Raw genomic sequence first — 16,972 nt, 5'->3', positions numbered from 1 at the left:
AAAATGTATACAAGAATATCCACAACAACAATGAATGAAAAATACAAAATAAGATAGATGTTTCGACAATAACCAACATTGCCTCAACGTATTAACAACTTTCACAACTTCAACACCAAATAACTCAAGAATGGAAGAAATAGTGTATAACCACGATATTAGATAAGACTAACACACAATAAAGGAGATAACATTTAACAATGAGTCTCAAATAATGGAAATCAATAAGTAAAGGGATAACATGAACAATTACTTCAAGTAACGAAGGTCAATATGGAAAGAGATTACACGAGCAATGATTCAAATAATAATAATTAACAATTAATGGATAGCACGTAACAATAAAAGAGGCAACAAGTTCAACTAAAGCATGGAGGTAATTTAGCAAGTAGGATGTAAAGCGAGTACTAAACAAGCATTTAAGGGATGTAAGGATAGTCTAATAAAATTAAGGATAAATTAACTACGAGAATTTAGAATATGATATGGCATTTCAATTAAAGCATGAAAATAGTCTAAGTAGCCTAAACCGGCCAATTACCACGTACAACCAGTGTACTCACTCGTCACGAATTTCACTTAGCACAATTGAATCAAGCAATACCAATCTTAAGGGGTAGTTCCCCCACACGATGTTAGGCAAGACGTTTACCTCAATTAGGTCAATTTAATACTCAGAAATAGCTTTTCCCTTAAAATTCGCCTCCACACAGCTCAAATCTAACCAACATAGATTCAATATCATCAAACAATACTAGGGAATTCAATTGCAATAGATAAAGTAAAGATCTTTATACTTTTTTCAAAAAGTCAACAAACGTCAACTCGGGGCTCACTCGGTCAAAACTCGGGTACAATGATAGACTCCGTCTACCCATGACAACATGAGTTCATATATGTGATTAGTTTCAAAATTCGAATCCAAATGGACTCTCAAAACTCAAATTCTTATTTTTCAAAAACTTGACAAATTTTCACTTTGATTCACATGATTTTGATGTTGAACTCTAAGATATGCTAATGGAATATGATTACAAATAAATTAGAATCATTTACCGAAGGTTTGTAGGTGAAAATCCCCCCTCCAAATCGCATCTTACCGACTCTAGCGTTCAAAAATGTGAGAATAAGTTCAAAAATTCCGTCTCTCAACCCTTTAACTAACTGCAGATGTCGCATTTGCGACATAAGGTTCGTAGTTGCGAACCAGGGAATATCGCAAAAGCGACCAATTGCAGACAAGTTCTATCAAATCAAATCAACTCCAAATTACAAAAGAGAACTGGAGAATATCAAATCAAATCAACTCCAAACTACTCAGCATATATCGCAATTGCGAACTGAGGGAATATCGCAAAAGTGAACAATTGTTCGCAATTGCGAACATGTCCAATTTCTGTTGGGTTCGCAAATGCGAAGGGAATGTCGCATTTGCGACAATTGCCCTTACATGTCACCTTCGCAAATGCGAGCCTGATGTATCTAATTGCGACACCAGATTTGCCATTTTTCAGTCCAAATCACTCTAGAACATGTATGAAACTCATCCCATCCCTCGGGGCTCCCAATCAAATATCCACACAAGTCTAAAAATATCATACGAACTCGCTCGCGCGATCAAAACATAAAATAACATCTAAAACTACGAATCGAACACTAAAATGCATGGAATTCAAGGAAATTTTCAAGAATTTCTAGAATTACAACTAAACATCTGAATCCTATCAAATCAACACCAAACTACACCAAATTTTGCAGACAAGTTCAGAATGTCATAACGGACTTATTCTAAGTCCCAAAATTAAATTCCGAGTTCAATAGCTAAAAGTCAACCTACGATCAAACTTTTCAACTTTAAATTGCCAAATTTCGGCAAATCAACCTACGGACTTCCAAAATCAATTTCGGGCATACGGCCAAGTCCGAAATCACGAACTAGTGGAGCCATAAAAAAACAGTTCCGTAGTCGTTTCAACGAAAGTCAAAGTTTGGTCAACATTTTCAAATTTAAACTTCTAAGTCAAGAATCAAGGGTGCAAATCAATCTAAAAGCTTCCCGAAACGAAACTAACCAACCCGCAAGTCATAAAATTGTAAACACACATTGTATGAAGAATGAAAAGAGGAAATAGGACGCAATTACATAAAATGACCGATCGGATCGTTACATGTAGTCCAAGGATGGTATACAATATGAAGATATGAGCGTATGAATACACATTTGTCGCGTGTACAAAGAAATAAGCCAAATTATATCATTTGTATAAGCAGAATATTCTCTATAATTATCAGCCAATATTTTAAGTGTTCCGTTGTTTTCGTGCTTCTTAACATTGTTGCCGTTACATATTAAATAAAATCCACGTCATCAGGGGAATCAAAACACAAAACGTCTTTTTTTATAGTGTGTCATCTTCTAAATTCATAAATTATTTAGTAAAATAATTTATCAATGTTTTCTTACTTCATATTGAAAACATTAAATGGGGCAATTAAAATCACTTTTAGCCTGCAGCTTAAATTATTTATATTTGATATCTGCAAAAGTATAGAAAATTTATATATATATATATATATATATATATATATATATATATATATTTCTTATAGTGACAATGTCATTTTCCCATATTAATCACGCGAGATGCAGTACATGATGAATATACAACGATAAAAAGTTCTCGTGATAACATTGTGTACCTAATATAGCAGGCGCAAGATAGTAGCAGTTGTCCACCGTCGTATTGTCGAGGTTGGCACATGTAGTAAACATCTGTTTCGTTACGGCATCTAATTTGTTTATCACTGAATAGATGCCCTAGAGAAAGAACAACTAATCCACCAAGTACTAGCATCTACACTATAAATTCCAGAGCCAAGATTTCTAAAGATGTGAATTGCTAAAAAGGCCAAAAGCATTAGTATATTGATTATGATGGAGAAAACCGAGTTCCCACCTCACGTAGTCATGAGTCATCTTCCCTTTTCCAAGTGCAAGGACATGTGAATCCTATGCTCAAGCTCGCCGAGCTACTGAGCCTATCTGGTATTCATGTCACCTTCATCAACACCCTTTCTATTCAAAATCGACTTTCCCGTAATACAGACATTCAATCCCGTTTCAGCCGCTTTCCTGGCTTTCGCTTTGAGACCATTACCGACGGCCTTTCGGACAATGTTCCGCACACTCATCAAGAGACTAATAAATTGATGGTGATTTTTGATTTCTTGAGAAGCACTGCGAAGCCAATTTTGAAAGAAATAATTCTTGCCGCCGGTTGTCCAAGTGGTAGTAGTGAAGTTACAAGGCAGGGGCCAGTGACTTGTTATAGCTGATGGAATTCTGAGTGTGGCATTTGAAGTAGCTGAAGACGTTGGAATTCCAATCTTAGATTTTCGGACTGCAAGCGCTGCCTCATTTTGGATATATTTATGCTCGCCTCAACTTATTCAAAACGGAGAGCTCCCCTTCTCTGGTGAGTCATGAATCTAAGCTCTTTTTTTTTCAAAAGAAAAAGTTTATCAGAGAAAAAAGCCAAAGAGAGTAGCTTTTCTTTCTAATCCATTTCTCTAGCTTATTTAAGCTTTGGACCAAACGGATCACAAAGCAATATGAACATGAACTCGTTGCTTTCTCATCCATTCACTCTAACTTGGGATGACAATGAACTAATTACCGGAATTAGGGGTGGAGCTAGAAATCGAAGTACGGTTTCGGCCGAACTCTGTAGCTTTAGTACAAAGCTGTATTTGTATTAAAAAATTCACTTAATATGTACAAAATTTAAATTAAGAATACAAGTACTAACACCTGAATATTGTTATCCTAGAATTTAGAAACCAAAAATTCCAAATCTTGGCTTCATCTTTGACTGGAGTCGTGTATTCTTGTAATCAAATTAAACTTGAAATCTTGGGCTTTTAAGGTGATTTAGGATTCGAACCCTAGCTAACTTACAGAGATCAAATCAATGAGAGTGGGAGAGAATTTGTGCAAAGTGCTCAGCTTTCCAATATCAGTAAAAATGAAATTTTACAATGTATGTCTCGACTATATACTTGTATACACATTCACTTGACAATTGTCCTATCTAACCCACTAACTATGCTGACTAACGACTTTGTTGACTAATAACTAACAATTTAAGAATTAGTTAAAACTAAAAATAATTAATAAGTTAGCTAGTATTACGTTACACCTTCACTCTCATTACTCCCCTTAAGCTGGTAGGTATGAAAACATCAAGGACACCCATCTTGGAAACTAGAAACTCGTGTTGTGGTATGTATAACCCTTTTGTCATAATGTCTGTTAATTGCTCCTTTGTAGCCAGATATTGTATGTTGATCAAACCTGCTTGTTTTTTCTCTTTTATGAAATGGCGGTCAATCTCTATATATTTAGTTCACTCATGATAAACTAGATTTGCAGCAATTTGTAGTGCTGCCTCTATCATTATAGAGGTCTACTGCATATGAATCTCTTCTCCCATTTTATCACGATCCGGAATCCCACCCTCGGAACCGTGATGACGCCTAACATTTCACTTGTTAGGCAAACCAACGTTAACTAGGTTATTTAACCAATTTTACTAATTCAAAAGAAGATATTAACAATAAAAATTGTAATAAGTTGAATTCAAGTGATGTAATACTGAATAATGTAGTCTAAACATAACCCAGAATATGGAGTCACGAATGCATGAGCATCTAGAGTGCTACAAATATAGTCTGAACAAAATACAACTATTTCGAAGCTAAATAAACAGAAATGATAGAATGGAAGGGGGACTTAAGGGCTGGAGACGCCATGCAGGTATACCTCAAGTCTCTACAAGTAGCTGAATCTGAGCAGTCTCACTATGCGCAGCTGGGATCAGCTCTGGTATTTGTACAAAAAGTGCATAATTGTAGTATGAGTACAACCGGCCACATGTACCACGTAAGTAACGAGCCTAACCTCGACGAAGTAGTGACGAGGCTAAGGCAGGTCACTCACAAATAACCTGTGCGAAATAATAATAACAGGAAAAAAAAGAATAGAATAAAGCCATAAACTCATGAAATGGATCCGAAAACCAACTACCAGTGAACTCAGAACAACAAAATCTCAAATCTCATATTACAATACAAAAAGTGACTCTACAATCTCAAACCAGTACAATACCACATATCAAATCCGTTATGGCGCGCAACCCGATTCCACCATAACACTATCTGCTCATATCATAATCTGGTCTTATTCCTTTTTATTATTTCAATAACGTTGCGACGTACAATCCGATCCCCAAATAATTCCAAACTATTTAACTCAACAACAATACTTGCAAAGTATCAATAGGAGGGTAAAATGTACCAACAATAAAGAATCATACAATAAATGGAGAAAGTCCAACATCTCGAAATCTCAAACAATAAAAACAGGTAAAACAAGTGATAATTAAAATATACAATTAAGGCAAATTAAAACAAGTAGCCAATAAATAGAAATCGCATAGAAAATGAACAAATCAACGTAAGTAGCAGTTAAATAACAATTAACCATAGATGTCAAGTAATACGTGTAACAATTAAAGCATAAAACATGAAATAATATGGAACAAATAAAAATATGGAAGTAAATACTACAACCCTGCATGTTAAATCCTGTGATGCATATACACGTGTCACCTTGTATATCCGCCGATTTTTCACATAATACACATAACAAATAATTCAATCAAGTCAAGGTTAGACACCATACTTACCTCGCTACGCAACCAAATCAAGGCACAACTGCGGCCTTTCCTTCAGAATTAGCCTCTAAACTAATCAAATCTAGCCAAATATAGCTTAAATAATTCAAGCTAGGCTTTAGAAACTACCCACGAGTGAAAAAAATTAATCTTTAATGATGTCGATAAAAGTCAATAAAAGTCAACCCCCGCTCGGTCAAAACCCCAGATTTGGACCAAAACCCAATTACCCATTCACCCCAAGCCCGGTTATTTAATTAGTTTCAAAATCCGACCTCAATTTGAGGTCTAAATGTTAATTTCTCAAAATCTCTAATGTCTACCTAAATTCCTAATTTCTACTATGAAAAAGCTTAGATTAAGGTTTAAAACAATAGGTGTTTATGAAAGTATAAGGAAACAACATAAAATCTATTAATCAATAAAGTAGGGATGAAACCCTCTTCAAAATCGCCTCTAGGCCGTGCTCAAACTTGAAAATGGTGAAAATAACTCAAATCTCGTCCTTTGAATGTTTAACTCAAATCCCATCCTTTAAACCCCATCCTTCGCGAGCCATGGCTCGCATTCACGTTAAATTACTACCTAACCAACCCCAGATACCATAACTCACCACGTTCGCGAAGGGTAAGCCCTCTACTGCTTCGTGTTTGCAGAAACATCCCCGCGTTCACGTAGAAGAAATCAGCTCCCAATATAATTTCCCCTTTTGCGATCGTGAAGCACAAGACATCAGACACCAGCAACAATTGAAAACCAACAACTTTCAAAGTCCAAAATGGTATGTAGCCTATCTAAAACTCACCCAAGCCCCAAGGGCTCAAACCAAACATGCACACAAGTGTAATAGCATCATACGAACTCGGCCGCGCAATCAAAATACCAAATAACACCTAGATCAACGAATCAGACATCAAAATACATGAAATTTTCAAAGAAACTCATATCAAATGAACTCAGTTTTGCACCAAATTTCACAGACAAGTTTCAAATAGTAAAATGGACCTATACCAAGTCTCAAAATCAAAATCTGAACCCAATAGCCATAAAGTCAACCTACTGACAAACCTAAAAAGATTTAAACCTTCAAGTTAATAGCTTTCGAAAAATCAAGTCAAATCAAGTTAGGGACTTTCGAATTAAATTCCGGGCATACTCCCAAGTTCTAAATCACGATACGGACTCATCGGGATTGTCAAAATACTGATCCGGGATCATTTACATAAAATATTGACCTTAGTAAACTCAAGTTATTTTTAAATCCAAAAATCATATTTTCTTCAAATTTTCACATAACATTTATTCGAAAAAAAGACATGGACTGTGCACGCAAATTGAGAAATATTAAATTAAGTTAATTGAGGTCTCAAAATACGAAAATAAAGGCTAGTACTCAAAATGATCTACCGGATTATCATATTCTCTACCTCTAAAACAAACATTCGTCCTCGAACAGACATAGAAAAGTATATAGACCGGTGAAAAGGTGTGGTTATCTACTTTGTATATCAGACTCGAACTCCAATGTAGCTGCCTCGATCGGCTGACATCTCTACTGCACTCTAACATAAGGATAACTCTTAGACCTCAACTTCCGAACTTGTTGGGCTCTAGCCACCGGCTCCTCCTCATAAGTCAAATCCTTGTCCAATTGAACTGAGCTGAAATCTAATACATGGGACGGATTGTCGTGATACTTCTGAAGCATAAAAGCATGGAATATCAGGTGATATGCCGATAAGTTAGGTGGCAATGCAAGTTTTTAGTCCACCTCACCAACCCTCTCAAGGATCTCAAAAGGACCAATATACTTGGGGCTCATCTTGCCCTTCTTCCCGATCCTCATCACACCCTTCATGGCTGATACCCGAAGCAAACCCATCACAGGTCTTCCGATCATCATATTTCTTCTGTCTAGACTAGTTGTACGAAGCCGATCCTGAATCAACTTGACTTTCTCCGAGGCATCCCGAACTAAATCTGTGCCTAATAACCTAGTCTCTCCCGGCTCAAACCAACCAACTAGTGAACGACACCGCCTCCCATACAAGTCCATAACGAGCCATCTGAGTACTCAATTGGTAGCTATTGTTGTAGGCAAACTCTGCAAGGGAAAGAATTGATCCTATGAACCCCCTAAAATCTATAACACAAATGTGTAACATGTCCTCTTAGATCTAAATGGTGCGCTCGGACTACCCATCCATCTGGGGTGAAATGATGTACTCAACTCCACTCGCGTACCTAATTCCAGCAACACAACTCTCCAGAAATTCGACATGAATTGCGTGCCTCGGTCGGAGATGATAGACACTAGCACACAGTGAAGGCGAACAATCTCGCGGCTATAGATCTGGGCCAGCTGCTCTCAAGAATAGGTAGTTACAACCGGTATGAAATGTGCAGTCTTGGTCAACCTATCCATAATAACTGATATCGCGTCAAATCTCTTCAAAGTACGTGGGAAACCAACAACGAAATCTATGGTAATATGCTCCCACTTCCACTCGGGAATATCAAGTCTCTGAAATAAACTGCCACGCCTCTAATGCTCGTACTTCACCTACTACAATTTTAACATCGAGCCACATACCCTACTATATCTTTCTTCATTCTTCTCTACCAATAATACGGCCTCAAATCCTAATACATCTTGGAGGTACCCAGATGAATGGAATACCGCAACTTGTGGGCTTCCTAAAGAATCAACTCATGCAGCCCATCAACATTGAGTATACAAATCTAACCATACATCCACAACACCCCATCATCTCTAATAGAAACCTCCTTGGTATTGTCGTGCTGCACTGTATCCTTAAGAAAAAGTAAATGGAGTCATCATATTGATGCTCTCTGATACGCTCATACAAAGAAGACTGAGAAATCGTGCAAGCAAAAACCAGACTAGGCCCTGAAATATCTAACCACATGCGTTGATTGGCCAACTCCTGGACATCCAATGCTAGTGTTCTCTTACCAACATGAATATATGCAAGGCTACCCATACTCTCTGCCTTTCTACTCAAGGCATCGACCACCACATTGGCCTTCTAGGGATAATACAAAATGGTAATATCATCGTCTTTTAATAGGTCTAACCACCTTTGCTGCCTCAAATTTAGATCCTTTTGCTTAAATATGTGTTGTAAACTTCCATAATTTGTGAATACCTTTCACGACACACTGTAAAGGTAATGCCTCCAAATCTTCAATGCATGCACAATGGCTGCCAACTCTAAATCATGAATGGGTAGTTCTTCTCATAGGGCTTCAGCTGACGTGAAGCATAAGCGATCACCCTACTCTCCTGTATTAGGAAACATCCGATCTCAATCCGCAAAGCATCATAATAAACTACATATGAACCCGATGATTATGGCAAAATTAGAACTGGAGTTATAGTCAAAGCAGTCTTGAGCTTCTAAAAGTTCAACTCACACACATCAGACCAAATAAGCAGGGCACCCTTCTAGGTCAATCTAGTGAATGAGGCTGCGATAAATGAAAACCCCTCCATGAACCGGCTATAAAACACGCCAAACCGAAGAAACTCAGAATATCTGTAGCTAAAGTATTTCTAGGCTAGTTCTTAACTGCCTCAATCTTCTTAGGATCCACTTAATGCTCTAGGATGATACAACATACCCCAAAAAGACGACTGAATCCAACCAAAACTCACATTTTGAAAATTTGGCATATAACTAACTATCTCTCAGAATCTAAAGTACGATCCGAAGATGTTGCTCATGCTCTTCTCAACTGGGGGAGTAGATCAAAATATCATCAATGAAGACGATTGCAAAAGTATCCAAAGATGGATTAAATACCTGGTTCATCAAATCCATGAATGATGCTAGGGCATTGGTCAAACCAAATAACGTCACTAATAACTCATAATGACCATATCGAGTCCGAAAAGCTGTCTTAGGGACATATGATGCCCTAATCTTCAACTGATGGTAGCCAGATCTCAGATCAATCTTTGAAAACACTTTGGTACCCTGAAACTGATCAAATAAGTCATCAATCCTCGTCAACAAATACTTGTTCTTGATAGTGACTTTGTTCAACTATCGAAATCTATACACATCCTGATCAAACCATCTTTCTTCTTTACAAATAACATTGTGTACCATAGGGCGAGACACTAGGTCTAATGAATCCTTTATCAAGCAAATCCTGCAACTGCTCCTTCAACTCAGTTGAGGCTATACGATATGGTAAAATAGAAATGGGCTGAGTGCCCAGAGCCAAGTCAATACAGAAGTCAATATCTCTGTTGGGTAGCATCCCCGACAGATCTGCATGAAACACCTCTGGAAACTTGCACACAACTGGTACTGAATCCATGGAAGGAACCTCCGCACTAGAATCACGGATATAGGCCAAATATGCTAGACATCCCTTCTTGACCATATGTCGATCCTTCACAAAAGAAATAACCCTGCTAGTAGAATGACTAAGAGTCCCTCTCCACTCTAGTTGAGGAAACCCCGGCATGGCTAGGGTCACCGTCTTGGCATGTCAGTCTAATATAGTGTGATAAGGTGACATCCAATCCATGACCAAGATAACATCAAAGTACATCATATCAAGAAGTAGAAGACCTACACTAGTCTCAATGTTCCCAATAGAAACCACATACGAGCGATAAACACGATTTACTACAATAGAATCTCCTATAGGCATATACGCGTAGAAAAGAACACTCAAGTAATCACGAGACATAACTAGATATGAAGCAAAGTAGGATGACATGTATGAATAGTTAGAGCTTGGATCAAATAAAACTAAGGCATCCCTATGGCAAACCAGAACAATACATGTGATGACAACATCAGATGATTCTGCCTTAGGCCTGGCAGGGAATGCACAAAAATGAGGCTGGGACCCACCACTCTAACCTCCCCCCCGTGCGACCTCTAGATGGCTAGCATCTACCTCTAATGGCCTGACCTCCATCTCTAGCTACCTGAACCCCGTCTCTAGCTAGTTGTGTGGGCAGTGAAGCAACCGGTGTCGGCACAATGTCATGAGAACCCTGCTGAGGTCTATTTCTCATCAATATGGGATAATACTTCCTGATGTGACATGTACCTCCACACTCAAATCACTCTCTCGGCTGTTGAGGTTGATGAAGCTGAGTCTGACCTTGACGGATCGGATATCCATGTAGTTACTCTGTGATGGTGGTGCATTGATATGAGCTGAAGGTGCATTGAATACTGGTCGCTCCGAATGATACCCTTGTGAACCACAACTACCTAAATCACCGTGAGATACTTGTAGTGCTGACTGAATCAGCCTAGGAGGATGGCCTCTACCAAATGAACCTCTGCCCCAGATGAGTCACCACGGAAACCCCCAAAGTGACGAGACCTCTTCTCATATACTACCTCCCTACCCTGACTATGAATCATCTTGATTTGCCTAGCAATCTCCATGGCCCTTTGGAAAGAAATATCATCCCCAATCTCCTTGGCCATCTGTAGACTAATACTAAAAGTAAGTCCATCAATAAATCTCCTCAATCTCACCCTCTCAGTAGGGAGTAAGATAACTGCATGGCAAACTAGATCCACAAATAGGGTTTCATACTAAGTAACAGGCATGCTACCCTTTTGAAGGCACTCGAACTACCTGCGGTACCCCTCTCTCAGAGTGAAAGGAATAACCGAGCGTACCTTCTGGTTTGCTCCGCTCATAATCCTGCCACCACCTCTTCACAAAATCGGTCATCTCAAAACTTCAAAGTCGGCCATATTAGGCTCAACAATACCCATGTTGCGCAATACCTCATGACAATAGTCCAAATAATCCTATGGGTCCTCAAAAGTTTCACTAATAAAATGAACAGGAAAGATCTTGGTAAACTTATCTAACCTCATCAATCCCTCAGAAGACATCGGGGGTCTCTCCCCGGGTTGTGGAGCAATAATAGGCTGAACCACCCCGAATGCTGGAATCGTAGAAGTCTGATAAATGGGAGCCATTTGCTCCGGAGCATGAGTAGTGGGAGTCTGTGCTCCTCCCCCGGACTTAGAGACAATTGGTGCCATCGAAAATGCACCGGTCTGGGCCATACTCTCCATAAGGCCCACCAAGTGGAGTAAGGCGTTCTGAAGTACGAGAGTTGCTATAAATCCTTCCGAGACCTAAGCGGGTCCGACTGGTACGGTCTGAGCTAAGATCTCCTCCTCATAATCAATCTGAGGCTCCACATTGGGTTCTACTGAACGAGATTTAGGCTGAGCTCTACCTCTGCTCGGCCTGTGGCTCGACCACGGCCCCGGCCCCTACCCCTAATAGTAGCTGCAATAGGGGGCTCCAGCTCCAGCTCCTACTCGGCTGTAGATGTTGTGCGTGTTCTCTCCATCTGAAATAGAACAAGAATGGAATTATTCAAACATCAATGATAGAATAAAATCTCACGATAGTGAAAGAAAGAAGTGAAATTTTCCTAAAGCTCTATAGCCTCTAGAATATAAGTACAAACGTCTCCGTACAAATCCTCCAGACTCCACTAAGCTTGCTCATGACTCGTGAGACCTAAGAAACCTAGTACTCTGATACCAACTTATCACGGCCCGAAATCCCACCCTCGGGACCGTGATGGCACCTAACATTTCACTTGAGAGGCAAGCCAACTTTATCTAGATTATTTAACCAATTTTACCAATTCAAAATAAAACATTAACAATAATAATCGTAATAACCTAAAGTAGAGTGATGTAATACTAAATAACATAGTCTAAACATAACCTAAAATCTGGAGTCATGAATAAATGGGCATCTAGAATGCTACAAATAAAGTCTGAACAAAATACAATTATTTTGAAGGTAAATAAACAAAAATGATAGAATGGAAGGGGACTTTAGGGCTACGAATGCCATGTAGCTATACCTCAAGTTTCCACAAGTAGCTGAATCCGAACAGTCTCACTATTCGTAGTTGGGATCAATTCCAGTATCTGAATAAGAAGTGCAGAAGTGTAGTATGAGTATAACCGATCTCATATACCCTATAAGTGCCGATCCAAACCTCGACAAAGTAGTGACGAGGCTAAGGCAAGTACCTCAAAAATAACATGTGCGAAATAATAATAATAATAATAATAATAATAATAATAATAATAATAATAATAATAATAATAATAATAATAATAGTAACATGAGAAAAAGAATAGAATAAAGCCACAAACTCGTGAAATGAATCCGAAAACCAACTACCAGAGAACTCAAAATAATAAAACCTCAAATCTCACATTACAATACCAAGAGTGACTGTACAATCTAAAACCAGTACAATACCACATATCAAACCCGTTGCGGCGCGCAACTCGATCCCACCATAACATCATCTTCTCATATCATAATCCAGCCTTATTCCTTCGTATAATTTCAGTACCGTTCAATACCGTTACGGCATGCAACCTAATCCCCAAACAATTTCAAGTTGTTTAACTCAAAAAACTTAACAACAATACTTGCAAAGCATCAATACAGAGGGGTGAAATGTACCAACAATAAAGAATTACATAATAAACGAAGAAATTAAACATCTCAGAATCTCAAACAATGAAAATCAGTAAAACAGGATTAAGGCAAATTGAAACAAGTAACAAATAAGCAGAAATCACGTGGAAAGTGAACAAATCAATGCAAGTAGCAGTTAAATAACCATTAACTAATATTACATAGATGTCAAATAAAAATATGTAATAGTTAAATCATATAACACAAAATAACATGGAACAAATGAAAATATGGAAGTAAATACTCCAACTCTACATGCTTAATCCCGCGGTGGCGCATATACACTCGTCACCTCGCATATATGATGCATTCCCACATAATACGCATAATAAATAATTCAACAAGTCATAATTCCCTCAAATCAATGTTAGATACCATACTTACCTCGCTCCGCAATCAAATCAAGGCACAACCGGGGCCTTTTCTTTAGAATTAGCCTCAAAATCAATCACATCTAGCCAAATATCGTTCAAATAATTTAATTTAGGCTTCAAAAACTACCCACAAGTGCAAAAAGATTCATTTTTTAATTATTTCAATAAAAGTCAACAAAAGCCAAACCCCAATCCATTTGGTCAAAACCCGAGATTCGAACCAAAACCCAAATACCCATTCACTCCCGAGCAATTTTGAAATCTGACCGCAATTTGAGGTCTAAATCTCAATTTTTCAAAATTCTCAATTTCTATCTAAATCCCTAATTTCTCTCATGAAAAAAGCTTATATTAAAGGTTAAAATCAATGGGTGTTTATGGAAATATAAGAAAATAAGTTAAAATCTACTAACCAATAAAGTGGGGATGAAAAATCTCTTCAAAATCATCTCTAGGCCGAGCTCAAACTTGAAAATGGTGAAAAATGACATAAATCCCGTCCTTTGAAAGTTTAAATCACTGGGCGTAAGGTTTCCTTTGAGTTCGCGAGGCACCTGACGCGATCGCGATAAATAGCGGCCAAAAAGACTTACGCGTTCGCGATGTAACCTTCGTGTTAGCGAAGTCTTAACCCCCCTAGCCTTCGTGTTCATGATCCAAGGCTCACATTCGCATTGAATTACTGCCCAGACTTCCTCTATATCCCACAACCCATCGGTTTTGTGAGGGATTAGTCGCGTTCGTGAGGGAATGGTCGCATTCGTGAAGGGTAAGCCCTACATTGCTTCGCGGTCGCGGTCGTATCCCCGCGTTCACGTAGAAGAAATCCGCCCCATCCTAAATTCCCCTTCACGATCACGAGAGTAGCTTCACAATAGTGAAGCACAAGACATCAGACACCAGCAACAGATGAAAACCAATAACTTTCAAAGTTTTAAATGGTTTGTAGGCTATCCGAAACTCACCTGAGTTCCTCGGGCTTCAAACCATACATGCACACAAGTGTAATAACATCATAAAACCTTGATTTCATGATAAAAATACCAAAATAACACCTAAAACAATAAATCAGACATCAAAATGCATGAAATTTTAAAAGAAACTCAAGAGCTTCTAAAATCACAACTGAGCGTCAGAATCCTATCAAACCAACTCCATTTGTACCAAATTTTACAGATAAAATTTAAATAGAAAAATAGACCTATACCAAGTTCCGGAACTAAATTCCAAACCCAGTAGCCATAAAGTCAACCTACAATCAAACCTAGGAAATTTTTAAACCTTTAAGTTACTAGATTTTGAAAAACCAAGTCAAATAAAATTAGGGACTTCCGAATTAAATCCTGGCATATTCCCAAGTTCAAAATCACGATACGGACCCATCGGGATTGTTAAAATACCGATCTGGAGTTTTTCACATAAAATATTGACCGTAGTCAGCTCAAGTTATTTTCAAAGCCAAAAATCATATTTTCTTTAAATTTTCACATAAAATCTCTTCGAAAAAAGACATGAACTGAGCACACAAATTTAAAAATATTAAATGAATCTTATAAAGGTCTTGTGACACAGTTCCTTGAAAAATCCTACAATCCACATTATTTCTGATACAGTGTTTGCCATGCTCTTATAACTCCACTTCAACTGAGCTTCTGGGATTTGTTGTCTGTTTCCTTAACTTCCAAGATATCAAGGAGTCTCCATGTTTTATCATAAAATCAGTGACTAATTTTTTGGAATTAGGACATGATGCTCAATCTGTTTCACAATTTGCTTTCAACCTGTTTGATCTATTGTTGCTCATGAGAATCCCTAGTCCTGGTTCTTTTCACATATCTCACCACCTTCAAAGCAGGTGTGACCTTTTATGTTGATGCATAAACTGACTTAGAGTTTGTACGGCAAAGCTAGTATTTGGCTTGGTTTGTGTCAAACATAGGAGTCTTCCTATTAACCTATGATAAACATCTTTATCATGCATAATTTCATCATTTGTCCTCTTTCCTAGTTTGTCAATTTCCATAGTGGTTAGCTTTATGTTTTTATACAAAGGAGTGCATGATGGTTTTGATCCAGTTAGGCACATGTCTCCAATGAGTTCCAAAGCATATTTTCTCCGGTTCATTAATATTCCCTTTTTTGATCTGCTAAACTCTACTCCCAAGAAGTATTCTAGAGTGCCCAGATCTTTCATCTTTGAATGCAGAGTGTAGTTATTATTTTGTTTGTTCAATTAAGTTGATGGTGTCCCCTGGAATTATCATGTCATCCGCATACACCAAGATTACTACTATGTGCTTATCAATTCTTTTGATGAAGAATGGTCAAGGCTGCTTTGTGTAAAGCCTGAATTCATTAGTGATTTTGTCTACTTCACATTCCATTATTACCTGCGTCAACCCATATAGGGAGTTTACTAGCCTACAAACCAATCCTTTATTCTCCCCCAATCTAGAAAATCCCTCAAAAGTGACATGTAAACTTCATCATGAAGATTCCCCTACAGGAAGGTATTATACTCATCCATATTGTGTATGTGCCAACATGCAGCTATTGTCATGGATAACACAGTATTGACTGTGACAATATTCACCACTGGTGAGAATGTCTCATGATAGTTGAGGCCCTCTTGTAGGTTGTACCCTTTTGCAATCACCATTGCCTTATATGTTTCAATATCTCCATTAAATTTGAACTTCAACGTGTAGACCCATTTGCACCCAATAAGTGCATGATTCCTGGTAACTCTTAGGCTCAGTCACAAGAGAGACAACCATCAGATAATGCTGACAAGTTGGGGAAATATTTGCAGATGAAAGACTGTCACTCATGGGATAGTAACATTTTTTAGAAGTTGTAATGGTACCATAATCAGACATCCAAGATGGTAATTTTTATTTCTTGTAGACTTTCTCAAAGGCTCACCATCCTCGTCTTATATTTTAGGAATTGCCAGGTCTTCAGCATTCTCAACCTCCTACTGAGATAGTTTCTCCCCAAGATCAGGTATTAGATTGGGCATGTTTGCCTCTGCTCCTATATGGATGAAATCTGATGTTATTTCGAACTTTCATCGAAATATTAACCCGTCATTGTTCGATCAAGATCGAACTCTTCTTATTCACGAAGGCCCTTGTCCTTTAAGGGTGTTATTTCGAACTTTCATCGAAATATTAACCCGTCGTTGTTCGATCGATGTCGAACTTTTTTTTTGGCGAAGGTCGTTGGCCTTTATGGGTGTTATTTTGAATTTTCGTCAAAATATTGACCCGTCATTGTTCGATCGAGGTCGAACTCTTCTTTTTTGCGAAGGCCCTTGGCCCTAAA

At 38.1% G+C, this 16,972-nt stretch overlaps 1 pseudogene; it reads left to right on the top strand.

The window, feature by feature from the left end:
* The first annotated feature begins 370 nt into the window (after nt 1-370).
* LOC104249767 (7-deoxyloganetic acid glucosyltransferase-like) overlaps nt 371-16,972 on the top strand; it is a 39,200-nt pseudogene continuing 22,598 nt past the window's right edge.

Source organism: Nicotiana sylvestris, chromosome 3 (genome assembly GCF_000393655.2).
Source record: "Nicotiana sylvestris chromosome 3, ASM39365v2, whole genome shotgun sequence".
Lineage (NCBI taxonomy): Eukaryota > Viridiplantae > Streptophyta > Magnoliopsida > Solanales > Solanaceae > Nicotiana > Nicotiana sylvestris.
This window is presented reverse-complemented; position numbering and strand designations above follow the sequence as displayed.